Below are 12,554 nucleotides of genomic sequence, written 5' to 3'. Positions count from 1 at the left end.
ACACCCATTTCACAGAGGAAAACCCCGAGTCTCATGGAGGTTTGGTGACTTGTCCCCAAGGTCGCATGGCCAATAATCAGAGGAGCTAGGACAGCATTAACCACTGAGCAAGACAGCTGATCTCCCAACTAAGGGCAACTCTGTCCACAGGAAACTGGTCCTGCCTGAAGTGCTCAGCGACAGGAGGATCCTCCAAGGTCAGGGCCCTGCCCCGTCCTCACTGAGGGCGATGGGCAGGAAAGCTCCACCCTCAAGTTCACCCAGCAATTTGAAAGACCAAGTGGAGACAGAAGTCAGAGCCCTTTTGAGACCTCACAGCAGAATCCAGGAGAGGGATCCCTAGGCCCCAGCATGGTGGCTGGCACACGCCTTTAGTCCCAGCACTCGGGAGGCAAAGGCGGGGGCATCTCCATGACATTGCAAGTTCTAGGCTGGCCAAGACTATATAGCAAGACTCTATCAAAAAAAAAAATCAGGGAGAGAGATTCTTACAGAGAAAAAACCCCACTTTTGGTCTTGCCTCGGAGACAGAACATCTAGGTGGTTGGGCTCAGTGTGTTGCCAGCTCTGCCTAGGGCCTGTGGGCCTGCCTCTACGGGCCCAGCACCCCCAGCATGGTCCCAGAGCACCAACCAGAGCCTGGGAAGCTGTGGAGTTCCAGCCTTCACCTCCCCAGGCTGCCCACCCTGCCCCCCACTCTCTAGAGCCTCATCTCGGGCTGGTGCCATGACAACCGAGAGCACCAGGCCCTGGCAGCTAAAGGAGCCCCTGAGAGGGGTCCCAGGCCGGGGTTGGGAGGGGTGCGGCAGGCGCAAACAAGCAAACCTTCTGTTTCCCTGGCCGCGACCATCGGGGACCAGCCGTGGGCTGGGGGGCCTCGGGGAGAAAGTGTTCTCAGAGCCAAGCAGGCAGGGGGCAGGCTGGCCTCGAATCCCGTTCCTACTGACTCACCCACACGAGGCTTTCCCCCACCAGCCCGGAGTCTGCGGATCAGGCAAGAGCCACTGGTTAGGGAGAAACCCCCGCCACTGATCCGTGCCAATTACAGAACATTGAGATTCCCCTCAGAGCCCTCCTGGGCGGTGAATTGAGAGGAGAAGTGTCCACGTTTTCTTCACACACACACACACACACACACACACACACACACACACAGTACTTTCTCAGCATCTCTTCCCTATCCCTTCCTGCAGGCTTCACCCTCCGGCTCTCCCTCTGTGACTGTCTCGTGTCTCATTCTCCAGGGTATAAATTGGGCCTGTGCGCTGAGTCACTGGGGCTGTGGATGAAGTTCACACGAGGAGATGCTTGGAGGAGGGCCCGGTACCCCCATAGGAAGTCAGAGACTACCTTCCTCATCCCTCTCCACCCACAGGAGAAGGCACTCACTCAACCAGCCTAGAATGTGGTAGCTGACACCTGGTACCCTGGCTTGGTGAGGGAGAGGATGCGATGATACGGAAGATGGCATAGGAAGAGGAGGGGCTACCTGGGAAGTGGGAGCTCACAATGGTATGAAATTGGCAGCAGCATCTACCCTGGGCCACACGGAGGCCCAGTGAGGCATTCCTTCATCTACCGAGCGGCCAGCCTAGGAATACACTAAACCCAATGGATGTCTCCCAGTCCACGGCTATCAGCTAAGTCTTCTCTGTCCCTCAAATTTGACTTCCTACAATTCGTTCCCTAGTGACAGTGCTCTCTAGGCTGAGGACAGACAAGGGTGACTCTTCCCCTCTTGGCGGAGGTGATAGGACAGGCGGCCGCGGGAGCAGCACAGACAGACTTAACGGTGTCCTAAAGCCAGGGAGCCGTCCCTGATGCCACCCAGGACAGGGCAAGGGCCTGGGAGCTCAGGCAGGCTGGGGGAGAGCTTTTCCATCTCCGAGCCATTTAATCCACACCCAGATCCCAGTCTCCCATCCGGCAGCTGTGTGGCCGCTCGGGGTTGAGCTTGTCTGAGTGTGTTTCCTGAAGAGTGGCCCGAGAGCCTTCTGCTGCTGCTACGATAGTTCAAGATGACGACGACGAAGAGCCTGTGGCATCATCCCCTGGTCAGTAAGCAGTAGCTGCTAAGATTCTGTGAGGCTCTCTGGAGATGCGGGCCGGGCAGGGCAGGTCACTCCGCAGCACTCTAGCATTAGCTACATTTGGGACGTGGAAAGGCCTGGGGGGGGGGGGGGGGGAAGGCCTCCATGGCTCTGTTAGACTACAGCTGACCACTCCAGACTTTTTTGTCAGTAAAGTGATAGGTGACAAGCAGGGAAAGAGAGCAAGCCTTTGGGAAAGGTTTTGGGGGCACTGGGTGAGGGTTTAGGCTTTGCCCTGGACACACCAATGCATCGACTTCCAGGGGTTTAACCGTGATGGTGAATGGCGAGCTACTGAGAATGGTAAGCATGGGTGTGGGGGGGCTTGTAGGAAAGTGAGGTGAGCAGGTATTTCATGGGAGATTGTCAGTTGTCATAAGGACAGCGGAGTCAGAGATTCCAGTTTCCAGACTGAAGCCATGCCAAACCCAGCAGGAAGTCCCCAGCAGGAGCAGGTATATAATTTGTGGGCCAGGTGTAAAGTGAGAAGGAGGGGTAATTTTAAAAAGTTATTTAGAGTTTCAAAATGCTGCTTTGAGGGGGCCTCACACTAAGTGTGGGCCCTTCTCAGCACAGGGTCCTCATGAGGGCAAGTGCTCATGAAGTCACCTCTATGTCCTAGAATAAAGAGGAGGCCATCTGTCCATATCCATCCATCCATCCATCCATCCATCCATCCATCCATCCATCATCTTGACATTCATTAATTTACCTATTCACCACAGCACTAATAATCCAGTAGACAGACCCAGGCTCGGCATTGACAAAGGCACAAATAGAGGTAAGATTAGAATAGCCGATACAGGTCGCTGGGTCAAGCCCGGATGTTTACCTTCACACCCAATGTTATGGGCTGAGAGGAGTCAGGGTGTCTGTGACAAGTTTATAAGGCTGGTTCTTGTCCCTCTGGAGTGGTCTGGACTTCCCTGCTGTCTCTGTGACATTTATGTGCAGGAGAAGAAGAGCCCGGTAGTACTACAGCTCTTGGGGACCCACTTTGCAGGAAAGGAAAGTAACTAGGTCACCAACAAAATGTGACCCACAGCTGTAATAAGCCTGGCTCCTAGGAAGGCCGGGGATGTAGGTCAGTTGGCCGAGTGCCTGCCTAGCATGTAAGAAACTCTGGGTTCGATGCCCAGCACCACACAAATTGGGCATGGTGGCGCAAGTCTGAACTCCACTGTACCGGAGGTGGAGGCAGGAAGATCAGACGTCCACCATTAACTTCAGCTGCATATCAAGCTCAAGGCAAGCCTGGGCTACAGAAGACATGGTCTAGAAGAGGAGGAGGAGATTGCAGCCATGATACATGGAAGGGGCATGCAGTGCTAAAAGCAGAGCTGGGGTGGGCCTCTGGAGCCACTGACCTTGCCCTTCCTCTTCCCCTCTTCATAGAAGAGAAAACTACGATCAGAATGGAGAAGTGATGGAACCGGAAGCTTTATGACCCAGAAAACCAGGGGGTTCCCGTCCTCCGTCAAGCAGGCTCTGTGGGCTGCGTCTGAGTTAGCAGAGGACTTGCTCTGCAAGAAGTCTTGGTCCCCAGCACTGCATACAACTAGGCATGGTGTGGTATGCATGTTTAAAATCCCAGCACTCAGAGGGTAGAGGCAGGAGGATCAGAAGTTCAAGGTCACCCTTGGCTACAAAGCCAGTTCAAGGCCAACCTGGGATAGTTGAGACCCTGGAGAGAAGGGAGGTTTGGGGTTGGGGTGGGTTTTGTTCCTCTTTTGCAAAGATCTGCCTCACCCCAGAGAGACAAGGAGGCTGGTCCATAGACAGCAGGTGGAGCTGGGACCCCTCTGTCTTTTGGATGGTGATATGGATACGTGCATGCCCCATCACCTGTGATCTGCATAGCCTGAGATACATCCTTTCCTTTTTTTTTTCTTCTGACCTTGGGTCCACCCCCACACTATAAGGAAATCAAACCAAATGAGCCCTGAAATCCTTTTCATCTCTGACATTCAGGCAATTCTCGAGCCGCTGACCCTCTCCGGGGACAGTGCTGTCCATCACAGGATGGAGAAGCTGGAACCTCCCGCAGATGAAAGCGTCAAGCATGGAGACATCAAACGGGTGTACTCTGAGGCGGGTGGGAGGGTATTAATGTGATTAAAGCTGTACACAGACGTACTTTGATTTTCACCCACCTGCATCAGGCTGAGCATTATCTGAGCCCCCAAGAAAGTGCTTACGAGTAGAAGAGCTCAGGGGGCCAAGTCTGGGGGTCCAGGAAGCTATTTTCTGAGCCTCTGGACCCTAAGACTTGGTGTAGGGGAGGGTACCAGGTGTGCTGTGCATAGAGTAGCAAGTGAGTGAATTCTACCTCTGCTCCCATGGAGGTGGGTCCATTCCTACCACTTCCGCTAACGTCTCTCTGTGTTTGGGGTCCAAGCCTACTTTCTCTACAAACCAAAGCTCAGCCCAGAAAGGACATACAGGGTCTCTCTTGTACAACTCTCACACCCGACTTTCCTGGCTCTCAGGAAAACAGGCATGTAGACTCTGCAGGAACACGCCCTGGAACGGGAAACTGAGCACATTAAAGGGCCCTCTCCTGGCTAGAAAGTTCTTCTCCTTATTACAGGTTGAGGCTTTCCATTAGCAGCCATTGATCCAGACCTCTTTCTGCAATGTGGAGAGAAAGGGTAAGAAAAAACCCTTTCATTGTAAAGTTAAATATGCATGATCCCTGAGCACACAGCAGGGCCTGTGTGCCTGCCAATCTGCTCTGGCAGGGCTTGGAATCCTGGGATTGTTCTGTGGTGGCCGGGAGCTTAGTGATTGTCGGGGTCAACCTCTTTGTTCAGCTGAGGGAGGACTGAGGCCCGTGGTCACATGGCGTTCTGGGTCTTGAGGCCCCCCTCTGGAATGTTGAGGACAGATGAGGCAAGTCCTTGGCGTTTATACTGGATCCCAGGCCCCACCCAGCCTCACCTCACAAGGCTCAGAAATCAGAAAAACCCAAATGCCAATCCCAGATCCTCTACTTCCTCTCTGTGGGACTCTGGGCCCCTGATTTAGCCTCTTCCGGCGCTTCCCCATCTGTAAAATGGGAAGAAGTTGCATCTACTCCTCCGGATTGCAGGGTTTAGTTAACCTAGCGAATATGTATGAGCTTTCTGCATGCCAAGCACTGAGGACCAAAGAGAGAACTTCAAGGTCCTTCAAGGCAGAAATGTAGTTAAAACACATACACAACTGTTCAGGAGTTGCTTCCGCCCACACTAGCTCAGGTGCCACGGAGGGACCACTCCATTCTCCTATCTCCTTGCTTCCAGAGTGAGACGACTATGGAAAAAGTCTCATTCCAAGGATCTACTGCTCAGGATCTAGAACCATCTGGAAGAAATAGAAGGGCCTTCTGGAGTGTTTGGTCTTTCCTCTCCTCCCCTCCCCTCCTCTCCTCCACACCTTGAAGCCTGTCCAGAACAAAAGCCAGATTCTCTCTTAGACCCTGAGGGGATCTAGTCCCCGAGCCAGCCTCTATACTGGGCCTGGAAAAAGAGGTACAAAATGTCTAGGTTCCTTCCATGGCCAAAGGTCTTTAGGGCTGCAGATCATTTTCCTATCCGGATGCTCATGCCCCGGAAGTGGAGGGAGCATGGGCTGCTTGTTCTCAGCTGTGCTCACACAGGTCCACCCCACAGGTTATAGTAACCAGGCTCACACCTTGTGTCTTGGTAAGCCCACAAACTGTCACACTATTCACAGAGAAGACTAGGCCCAGAGAGATAAAGTGCTCGTTGGGGCCACACATTCAGCCAATAGCAGAATCAAAAGTCAACACCTGACTGGGCATGGTAACACACACCTTTGATCCCAGCGCTTGGGGAGGCAGAGGCTCTCTGAGTTGAAGGCCAGCCTGGTCTACAGAGTGAGTTCCAGGACAGTCAGGGTCAGGACTACACAGAGAGACCCTGCCTCAAAACAAAGTTAATATGGCCGAGCAGTGGTGGCTCACGACTTTAATCCCAGCACTCGGGAGGCAGAGGCAGGTGGATCTCTGTGAGTTCGAGGCCAGCCTGGTCTACAGAGCGAGATCTAGGACAGGCACCAAAGAAGCTCCACAGAGAAACCCTGTCTGGAAAAACCATAAAACCAAAAACAACAGCAACAACAAAGTTAACACCCAGTGTTGATCTGAGGGCTCACAACCTCTAGGTACGGAGCAGCCCAGGGATGCCAGGCTAACCACAGGGTGCTTATGCAAGAATAGGCTTCTGACTTTGGATCCCCTGGGCTTTTCACTGCCTTCCTCCATCTGCTAGCAATTACAAGTCCAGCTCCCCCCCACACACACACAGAGGAAAGAGGGCTGCTGATAACACTGCCCTGCCATGCTGTCGTCTGAAGTGTTTGCCCGACAGCCTCCCTCCTCACGCAGGACCAGAGATGGGGGATCTTGAAGCATCGAGGCCCGATGCTGCATGTTCTGCTGGGGATGATGGAAGCCGGGAAGGAAGCGCTGCGTGAGGAGTGGGTGAGGAGACCCTGACGATGCACGGCCAGGACGTATGGGGTGCAGCCTCTGGGTTTGCTTCCGTTTCAGCCTAAACGCTAGCTCTGGTGGGTGAGCCTGGAGTCACTTAGCCTTGCTCTGCAAGCAGGGATCACAAAACTGACTCTGAAGCCTTGCTGTAAGGAACACAAAGTGGGCAGGCACCAGGCTCACGTGTGACAGTGCCACCTTGACTCTGTGCCCCCTGTGCTGGGGCTCCGGGGGCCTCCTACCTGGAGACAGGGGAGGACCGATCACTTCAGAAAGACCTGTTGGTGGATCCGAGCCACCACATTCTCACTGCCAACCCAGGGCCCGGCACTGAGGCCACAAAGCAGCCTGGTTCCGAACAGGCTGTGGTGTGCAAATGATAGCAGCAGAGAGCCCGTGTGTCAGGGTGTTAGTAGAAAAGGCATGGCAAGCACCCGAAGACTGGAGGAACCCGGGAGGGCTGCCTGGAAGAGGTGTGGTTGGAGGGACCAGGAGAGAGAAATGATGAGGAAGAGCATTCCAAGCAAGCGGGATGCAGGAGGGGGGGGGGCGCAAATGCCCACAGGCAGGGTGGTGCCAATTCCTCACAAATCCTGGAATCTAACCATCTGGAATCAAGAAACCAGGCTGGAACCAAGGGCCCAAGTCTGTCTGGGACAGTGGGGTGGAGGGGGTTTGGAGTCTCGCTTCAGCCTTGCTGCTGGGCTGTGGCTACAGTTAGGTGGCCGGCCCATCAAGGTAGAGGAGGAAACCATCCCTGCATCCCAGGGGTCATTCAGAGTGCAGGGACATTCCTTCTGCTGTGAGGAGGCTGGGGCTTGCTACAGAGACTCGGAAGCTACCGAGAGATCTGGGCAGGAGGGAAGTGTGATGAACATCAGTTCAGATTTTAGGATAGAGGGGAGCAGAGTCCTGAGGGCGAGAACAAACAGGAAAACAGGCTGTGGCAGAAGGGAACGGCCCAGCCACGACCGCCCTTCACAGAGGGGCCCCCAACCTGGGAGCCCGGAACTAGACCCCAGCCCAGCCACAGGACCACTGGTCCGGTTTGTAAACTTGCCTCCATCCGAAACTTTGAGACCCAGAATTTCCCCAGTGGCTAGGGGTTTGGAAGGACATCTTAGGAATCTGGAAAATTTGCAAATCTATTTAAAATCTCCGAAGTCTGCCTGGCAGTTGACTGGCCTGGAGCCAGACTTAGTCTTAGCCACAAGACTTGGTCCAAGGGACAGGGGCTAGGATCCCCGAGGTCCCCACTTCTGCGAAAGCTATTAGCCACCTCTGGATTCCCCTCCCCTGACCCTGCCACCTCTCCCCATCCCCCACGGTCTCTTGCTGTGCCTTGGAGGTCCTGCTCCATTGGCATCCAGAAAGCTCTGGGGGTGTCTGAAGAGGTCAGGTAGGCAGCAGGATTGGGGGCGGGCAGCAGCTCATCATGCGGGGGGTGGGGGTGGAGGGACAGCCCTGATATCAAGGGGAATCCTTGCCCTCCTCCTAGCTGATTTTGTTACGATTTTTTCTTCTATTTTTTTTCTGCACAAAGAAGCACAGGCTGGCGGGGTGGAACGGGCAACGACAAGACATGGGATGGGTTTCCTCCTCCCTGAACTTACCAGGCTACAGATGGCTTCTGGTGTGGGCTATCACCCCCTCCAGGAAGTCCTCCTCACTGTCCTCTGTTATTGTGCTGGACCCCAAATGGACAGCAGTAGAAGGGCTAGCCTGATTGCGGCAAGCCTTGGGAGAGACAGGGGAATGGAGAGAGTGCTCAGGGGCGAGGAGCAGGCCAGCCCCTCCTCACTCCCAAAGCATCCTTTGGGAGGAGCGGAGCAGCCTGGAGGGGCCGCCCTGGGTCTCGCTGGCAGGCAGGACGCTGACGACTGGTCTGGGCCCGCTCCGGCTCTGGCCTCCTCTCTGTTCTCCTCTCCCTCAAAGTTACTCCCAGAGCAAGCCTAAGTCCCCGATAGGGCGCAGCGGGGACTGTGACCACAGTCAGCCCCAGCGCTCACACCACTGTGGGCTTTCCGTGCCCCCACTACCACCGCCACACACTTTGGGGGAAAGGCTGCAGGGCCGATTCTGATTGGCCAAGCTAGGGGAAGGAGGGGGGGGGGAGAGGTGGAGCAGGGAGGGTGGACGCGTGTGTCTGTTTTCAATTTCAGGGTTTTTTTTTTTTTTTCCCTCTCTCTTTCTTTTCCCCCAAGTTTCTTGTTTTTCTTCCTCCTTTCCCTCTGCACCCTCCCTTCACCGGCTCGCTCAGGATGTGAGGGGATGTTTAGAAATTCCGCTGCCCACGCCAGCCACTGAGTCACTTTATTAGAGTGGCCTGCTCCGCTTGCTGATGCCTGTCAAATGGAGCCTCCCTTCACCGTGGCACCTGGAGTGTGTGTGTGTGTGTGTGTGTGTGTGTGTGTGTGTGTGTGTGTTTCTCTGTGCCTCAGTTTCCCCATCTGTAAAGGATCTGTGTGGTGAACTCAGCGTTCACTCAGTTAACAAGCCCACTGAACCTCTGCCCCGTGTGAGGAACCATCCTGGGTGCCAGGACTCTGTAGCAAGAGACCATCTGAGTTGGAGAAACATTCCCAGACAAGCGGGTACCCACTGGTGGAGTGGCTGGCAACACACTAGAGGAAGAAGACCCAATGGAGAGACCCGGGAGATCAGGGTCTTTAAGACTGCCACGGCTGAGTCCTGACTCTTCACCTGGGCCTGGAGCTGTGTCCTTTGCTACCTTAAACTTCGGGTCTGATTCCCGTCCATCTCTGCATACAGATGAGTCCGTCATCAAAGGCATGTCTGACTCAACACTCACTGCAAGATAAGAGCCTCTAGGCAGTGGAGAGTGGTGGAGCAAGCCTGTGATCCCAGACAGGCACACCAGAGGACCGGTCTTAGCCACATGGGGAGACGCTGTTTAAAAAAAAAAAAGTATATTCTTAGATTCCAGAAGCAGAAATTCTTACAGGCAGACCACCCCAGGAATCCAAGCACGACCGGAGCTGAGTTCCCCTCTCAAGCTGCAGCAACAGCAACTTCCCAGGAGCCCCGGGGACCTCACCGGACCAACCCTGCGACATGATGAGCCAGACTACAGGATGGTGGGAGACAGCCTGGCTTAGGCACCCCCTCCCCTTGGTCCCTGTCCTAGACTATTCCCCTCTAGCTCTTGTTAGGACCACAGACAGGGCTTAGGAGGACAGTGGCCATCTCTTCCCAGTCTGACCACCCTGGAGATATACACAAACATGTCTCTTGCTTCACCGTCACATTTCTGACTGGAGTCCCCAGGCAGCAGCAGAGGCAGAGCCTGGTGGGTTAGGCTCTGGTGTCAGGTCTCTGGCCTGGGGCTCCTGAAACTCTCCCAAGAAGGATAGCATCAGTCTTGTTTTCTCCAGAAGGAACAAAGGCCCAGAGGTAAACTGGCACCCAGAGAGGGAACAGGACTTGTCCAAGGTCACCCAGCACATTGCCTCACATGTTCATGCCTACCCCCTCTTTAGCATCATAAAGCCCCTGGGGAAACAGGAAAGGGATTTGCCCTGTTTTATAACAGGGAAACTGAGGTACAAGTTTAATGAGCTGCTTGAGCTCATCTGGCAACAGCTAGGATGGATGTGGGTGGTCTGGAACCACACTCAGAGCCAGGTACCCTGCCCCGCCTCCCTCCCAGCTTAGCTGCTGAGCAAGGTACCACCTGTGTGTTCCGGGCCATCTCCCTGCTCTTCTTCCCCAGACCCTCTGGTGGCTTCTCTTCCACATTCCCGCGTCTCTAAATCCCTGGCCTCAGACTCCTAGCCCTCCAAGATCCACTGGGTATTGTTTCAAAAGGACTTGGGGACTTGAGTGGAGCGACCTGCCCCCCACTCCTGGGGATGCTGGTCTCCAGGGTTTGCAGAAGGGGTGTCTGAGATCATGCACAGCTAAGTTCTGCCCTCTTTTGACCTTATCTTCTGTGTCTCTGTACCCCACCTCCCCACCCGCCCTCTCCTCCAGTCCTACCAAGGTCTCAGATCAGGGAAATTCCATTATTTATCTTGCTATCACTTCTTGGTCTCGTCTCAATAGCAATTGCTCGGCCGAGTGCTGGGCGGGACTGTGTGGAAGAGGGCACTCTGACTGGCCCAGACCATGTAGGGTAATGAGTCTCCAGGAGGAGTGCCTGACCCAGGGCTCAGTGTCTACGCAGGGTCATGGGGGGGCATGGATGATGCCAAAGGTCACAGGGTCAAGCCTACACAGGATTTCCTGTGCCAAAGACTCCACCAGAAACTGTCAGCTCCCTGGGTTTGAGCCCCAAAGCACAAAACAGAGGGAAAGAGAGAGATGAGGGAAGAGGGGGGACTCTACCCCCAGAATTTCTCTTGGTTGTGGTCCTCTGGACCCTCAGAACAATTGCAGTGCTCAGAATAGCTTAAAAGAAGCAAGGAGGAGGGTCCACACCAGAGTCCCAAAGGAAGTCGGGACACCTGGCCCTGGACTTTCACAGTCAGTGGAGGGGCCCCTCTCCTATCCCGAGCCTCAGTTTCTCAGCTGGGGTCACTGTTGCACACGGACTTTGGGATGGTCAGCTGCAGGGCCCCCTCATGACTGGACACTGACTAGGGAAAGGAGGCTGGCAGGCCCTGGGGCAGGGGACAGTTGGGGGCCAAAGACGCGGCACAGAGGGGAGGGGTGTTGGTGGCGGCTCCCCAGGGGAAGCTGGGGGCTGTCGTTTCCGGCCAGCCCTGCTGTCCGCTGGCCCATCTGGAATCATTTAGCTCTACCACCATTAACCCTTGGTGGGCACAGGAGCTGTTTCTCTTCCCGCTGATGGTGGCGGGGGTGGGTGGGGGGGGGCGTGGGGGGCGGGGGCGGGGCACGCGGGGGATGGGGGGAGCCAGAGGCCGTGCACAGGAGATACGGAACTACACAGAGTGCCACAGGGCCCTTACGAAGGCCTCGATCATGAGGCTAAACTGTCACAACCAAAGATAGATTTGGCACCCAGAGACTAAAGTCGGGTTCAGATTCCGGCCTCTCTGTTCCAGGCTGGAGAACCCTGAATGAGTCCCTGAGTTGCCCAAGCCTCAGTTTCCAGCTCTAGAACACAGGTTAGGCCAGGGCGGACACCTTGGACTGTTGAGATTGTTGCTGTCCTCCAGGGCGCAGCATGGTGCCTGTGAGAGCCACCGAGGGAAGGGTGGCTTCTCCCCCTGAGAGCACCCCATCACTGTGTGCCTCTGCACTCACTACTGCTTGGGCATTCTGCAGGGATCAGGTAGCACCGTCATGCTGGGGTGGCGAAGCGAGGTCCCAGCCCCACTGTGGACAGAACAAAACATGTACCTTCACTCCCCGCCCGTATCCTAGGAGCTCCTTTGGCTATGGTCAAACCGTGAGGGGAAAGCTGTTAGCAGTGGGTGACGCGCAGAGCTCAGAGGGGGCTGGCTGGAGGCCTTGAGGCACCTCGCTTCTCACTCCTACAGTCCGGAGGTAAACTAAGGGGTGAGGGCCTGAGCGCTACGCCCGAAGTTCCAAACCAACCCAGGTGCTTCTTAGCTGTAGGACTCACAGAACGCCCCAGTCTTGGAACTTTAAAATAGAGATACAAGTGTCTGCCTCACGTGCTGTGAGAGGCCCGAGTCCAAGTCCCCACACAGGTTTGGTGTGAGCTGTAGTGGGTAGCCATTCCAGCTTGGATCTGGAAGTTCCAACCCCCAACAGTTAGAGTGCTACAAAGGATAATGGACCCTCAGGTATTCCTAGGGACTGCTGTCACCCCGAGGGGTTCATGACCAGAGCTGGAGGGAGGCCTCTCTGCCCACTCACTTACAGTCAAGGTAGAAGGTCATGACAGAAGCGTCTCATGGCAGGCCATATGATCCTGGAGTGTGGGCAGAGATGCAACAGCAACAAAGGCCTGATCTCAACTTCTACACTCATTGTTCTGCCTTGGAGAGAGGGTCCGGACTCTGTGTAACCCCCAACAT

At 55.1% G+C, this 12,554-nt stretch overlaps 1 protein-coding gene across 1 annotated transcript in view; it reads right to left on the bottom strand.

The window, feature by feature from the left end:
• Pdgfrb (platelet derived growth factor receptor beta) overlaps positions 1-8,635 on the bottom strand; it is a 38,595-nt gene extending 29,960 nt beyond the window's left edge. The window contains 1 exon segment of the mRNA XM_028890080.2: positions 8,199-8,635. The gene's annotated coding sequence lies outside the window, so the exon portion shown is untranslated.
• Positions 8,636-12,554: the final 3,919 nt, after the last annotated feature.

Source organism: Peromyscus leucopus, chromosome 19, assembly GCF_004664715.2.
Source record: "Peromyscus leucopus breed LL Stock chromosome 19, UCI_PerLeu_2.1, whole genome shotgun sequence".
NCBI classification, from domain to species: domain Eukaryota; kingdom Metazoa; phylum Chordata; class Mammalia; order Rodentia; family Cricetidae; genus Peromyscus; species Peromyscus leucopus.
Note: the sequence above shows the minus strand (reverse complement) of the source record. Positions and strands in the feature narration are given on the sequence as shown.